General features: G+C 41.5%; 1 pseudogene; it reads right to left on the bottom strand.

The window, feature by feature from the left end:
- Window positions 276-3605, bottom strand: LOC8073277 (annotated as a pseudogene).

Below are 4796 nucleotides of genomic sequence, written 5' to 3' on the forward strand. Positions count from 1 at the left end.
AGTTGTATGTGCCCACTGAATATGCTGAGGCAATGATTCATCTGAAAATCCCAAACAGCCAATACTTTATCCTTGAATTCAGGGTATCTAGCTTGTAGCTTTCGTGAAACAAAAGCCTCCACATTGCACAATCTAAATTCCAAACATGATAATAGTGGTCATAGTGTCACTTCCCTTGAAAATAATTGATTCATAACTTCTACTCTGTTTCTGTCAATCTGAAATTTAAACAAAAAGTATGATTTGGATAAAATGTCTGATCCAAAATCCATGGTTCCATTTTATTCTCACATATATCATACTGATAGGAACCCGGCCATGACCCATGGCACACATGATGACCATTTACAAAGAAGAAGAAGACCCATCCAATCCATCAACATTCTTGCACAGAAGCTTCAGAAATAGCAATGGCACAAACAAACTCCTACATGGCAGTGGCACGCATCCTAATTCTGAGTTCTGAAGATCCAAACCAAACTCTTCTTCCTAGCTACTACTTCCCAACCAGGGCGTACTTGTGCCGTCGGTTGTTCCGAAGCACGCAGCATCCGAGGGAGTAGACGACGATGAGGAGCGCGATGAACGCAGCGTTGATGATGGCGATCTTCTTCCAGCTGTTCTTGAGGTTACCCAGGACGCCGGCCTTGCAAGACTGGCAGGCGTAGCAGAGCTCAGACTGGTCGTTGGACCAGGCGTCACAGTCAGGGTTGGACGAGTTGCTAGGACCTGAGGGCTTCATCCAGTAGGTCTCGTTCAGGTATGCGAAGTTGCATTCAGTTGGGGGCTTGCAGCATCCAGACTGTAAAACACAATGCAAATTGGATCACAAAGTCATTAAGCTTAAACACGATTTTTTTCAGAAAATGCACGATTACAGATGAATCTGACTGTCTGAGTGTGTAATGTAGACTTGACCGTTTTGCAACATAAATGTTTTTTATTGAAAAAGTACATGTAGAGTGAAGAAGCAGCTCTTGCAAGTGCACATCTAAGACGAAGTCAATGGATGTACACTGTCTTCTACTGAAAACTTTCGTCGGTACTTGAACAAGAGTTGTTAACGACGATGAAATCCTATGATATGGATTGCAAGTTTGTGCTGGTCATCTACTCTAGCTATTGCCCATGTATGACTTTGATGAAGTCGTGATGGTTGCTAAATATCACATTCAGTGATGCCAGATGAAAGGTACTGACTTGCATTGGTTATTCTAGACACCAGTACTTTCACAAAATTTCACATTGTGTACATCTCAAATTGACTTACCGATATCTCTCAACTTCACATTGTATACACTTGAAGGAAAGAATAGGTTGGTAAATATCAATTGGGAGGAATGTTGAAAACTTGAAAATAGGTGACCAAAACATTATATTTAGTAGTGCATTCTATCAAGAAAAAAAAACATGCAACACGCTTGAGCGAGTAAAAAGGCAAACGTTGTTTATAAATATGACCTCAACCCCCTTGTCTACATGAAAATTAATTGTATAATATGTAATTCCAAAATATATTAAATTGCCTCCTAATAATTTAGATTTTAGCACTTGCCCCTGCGTACAGCATAAAATAGTACACACCGTGCTGTCACCTGTGTTTTTTTTCCCCTGCAAAGAGTCGCTCTCTGCCTGTTCTAAACAAACAGTTAAACGCTAAAAAAAGCAACTTGAGCAATCCACTGGATCACTTCACTAGAATGGGTCAAGAAAGCGTTTGCTTTCAAAAATATCTAAGGGCAGTTCAGGTGATGAGATGAAGATGTCCTCCTGTTGACTTTAGGATACATGCATGCATTAGGTAACACTAAGATTACGAAACTGAAGAACATGGACAAAATACAAAAACTAGGCCATACTACTTTTGAAAGAAAAATTGCAACAATACATGCACAGAAAATACAGTTTTTCATACAAAAAGTATAACCTTTTTTAAGAACTCAGCCACTTTTTACCTTCACAATTAGTTTTTATATTATGAAGGTCACATAGTAGATCATTACTTAGAACCTGTTTGGATTCACTATCTGCTAGCTCATATATAATATTAACTAGCTAACTATTAGCTACCTATTAGTTGGAGAGTGTTTAGATCCACAGCTAATGAAAAATGCTACTAATAGATAACTACTAACAACTATTATCTAATTGGGTTCAATTAATAAGATAATTAATATCTAGAGGTCTAGCTAACAATTAACTATTAGCAGATAGCTATTACAGAGATGCAAAAGAGGGCCTTAGAGCATGTATTTTTAGTTTTGTATTTGATGGAGTTTGCAAAGTTCCAAATAAAAATGGCAAAGATAAAAAGGCGTGATCTCCAACGGTTTTGCATTTTTACTTGGCATTGAGGAAATTTTGGGCCCACACTTTTTTCCCCGGAAGGTTTTTTTTGGCGTGCGATTTTCTTCGTTGCCGGTAATTCTTTGCGCGTCGCGCGCCTTCGTATCGCGGCATTCCTCGCTCAGCCGTTGTCGCCCCGTCCAGGTCCTCGCGCCGCGTCGTTTGGTCCTCACCCATCATGAACCTCGCCCCGTCCTGAACCTCGCCTTGTCCTGATCCTCTGCGGCAAAGTTTCGTGGCAAAACTTGGTGGTGCTCGCGCGTAGAGGAGTCGTGTGGGTGGACGGAATGCAGCCAGAGTCGCGCGGGCGTAGGGACGATCATGATTTGCAAAGCCGGGGGGCTTGGCATATATGTCAAGTCTAGACCTCTAAAATACCAAGTTATGCAAATTGTAAAATCCTAAATACAAAACCATTGGATAGCATATTTTAAATTTTTTTGGCAAATTAGTAAATACAAAGTCTAAATGCATTACCCTTGGAGATGCTCTTAGTTCTATGAGTGTAACTTGAAACCACGCGAACAAACAATTAAGCATTTTTTTTAGCAAGCAAAGAAGTCTTTGACAAGAATTAGCAAAGCCCACTGACCTGCACCGGCGAGAGGTTGCCGTTGACGAACTCATTGAACGTCCGGTTGCTCTGCAAGCTCCGGCACACGCCGGCTTCCGCGAGGCAGCTCCTGATCCTTCCCCAGGTGCGGTCGTCCTCCACCCTCCGCCTGAGCCAGCTGGAGTAGTCCCCGAGCCGGTACTCCTTGAACCCTCTCCCCGACACGGCCGGCCTGGCCGGCCCCGGCGTTGGTGACGACGAGCGCGAAGACGGCGAAGCAGAGCGTGGCGAGGATGAGCAGCGCCGCTAGGAAGAGGTAGAGCCAGAGGAGCAGCGACGCGCGGCAGCACGCGCCCGCGATGCCGGCCATGGAGACGACCATGACGGCCGCGCCCAGGACCAGGGCCGGCGTGCGGAGGAAGCGCTGGCAGTCGGTGGCGCCGCCGCCGCGGTGGGGCGCGCCCGCGTAGATGCCCCACGCGAGCACGGCCGCGCCGAGGAGGAGGGTGAGGACGTTGAAGGACGCGAAGACGGCGTTGCTGCAACGAGGACGCGCCATTGGTGGTGAGGCGCTGGTGGTTTCAGAGTAGACGCAGAAGCAGAGAGGATGCGACAAGCAGGGGAGGTAGATATATATATAGCGGAAGCCGGAAGATGGAGGGAAAATGTTGAATTGGGCAACGACGGCTGCACATTGCACGTGCATGATTACGTGGGCTGTATGATGGGCTAATGAGCTGGACTTGAGACCATAAGTCTTGGGCTATCTGTTCACTGTTTTTGTGAAGCCCAACACATGGTATTACCACTTCCTTACCACAACCACCAAACCCGAAAAAGGTCTTTGTTTAGTTCGCAAATTTTTTTATTTTTTTTTGCTACTGTAGCATTTCGTTTTTATTTGACAAACATTGTCCAATCACGAAGTAACTAGATTCAAAAGATTCATCTCATAAATTACAGGTATTATTTTCGTCTATATTTAATACTCTATGTATGCGACCAAAGATTCGATGTGACGGAAAATCTTAAAAATTTTTGCAAATTAAACAAGGCCTTAGTTTATCTCCATCAACTATCGCCACAGTTTTGTTTTCCTTCTCAATCAAATTGTAAAACACATTTTATCCAGAACTCTCAAAGGAGGTTTTGAAGGTGGTTTCATCTTTTTTTAGTTAATGGAAAACCGTAAATGGTAGATAAGATTTTTAAACCATGGAGCATATCTCTGACTTCTAAAATTTATGGAAAAAGTCTTAGAGATAGATTGAAACACTACGGATGACAAAACCAGAGCCCTAAAAATATCTCTAAAAGCTTTAGCAAATTAGATTTGGCTCTAGGAAATTCAAAAAAATATCCCAAAAACATATTGGATATTTCCACAATATTTTAATTAATGTCTAAAAATGTTTGGAAAACTTTCCACGACAAAAATAAGAGAAGTTACTAGCATGAATGTTGAGAATTTTCTAGATTTTCCCATTTTTCTAGAGGTAAATCTATTTTTCTAAAAAATGAGATATTTTCATAAACTCTAAATAGTTTGTTTGGATTTTTTTTATCTGAGTCTATCTCTAACATTTTTATCAAAATTTTTAGAAACTTAGAGACATTTTTTTGCGGTTTTAAAACCTTGTCCAAGTATTTTACTAGATTTTTCTTAACTAAATACACGATGAAACCACCTTCAAACCTACTAGAAATCAGGCAATGAATGTTGAACGATATTTAGAGTTCAGTGCATATGATGTTTGGTTTTAATGGTGTAGTGCACTTTTGAGTCTACATTAAGAAAAGTTTCACATATACTCTAGATTCACATGAACCAAAGAAAAGACAAGAACTTCAATCTTTAAAATCCACAGAAAAACTTATATAGATACGTAAATTATAT

This window comes from Sorghum bicolor, chromosome 7, assembly GCF_000003195.3.
Source record: "Sorghum bicolor cultivar BTx623 chromosome 7, Sorghum_bicolor_NCBIv3, whole genome shotgun sequence".
In the NCBI taxonomy this organism is placed as follows: domain Eukaryota; kingdom Viridiplantae; phylum Streptophyta; class Magnoliopsida; order Poales; family Poaceae; genus Sorghum; species Sorghum bicolor.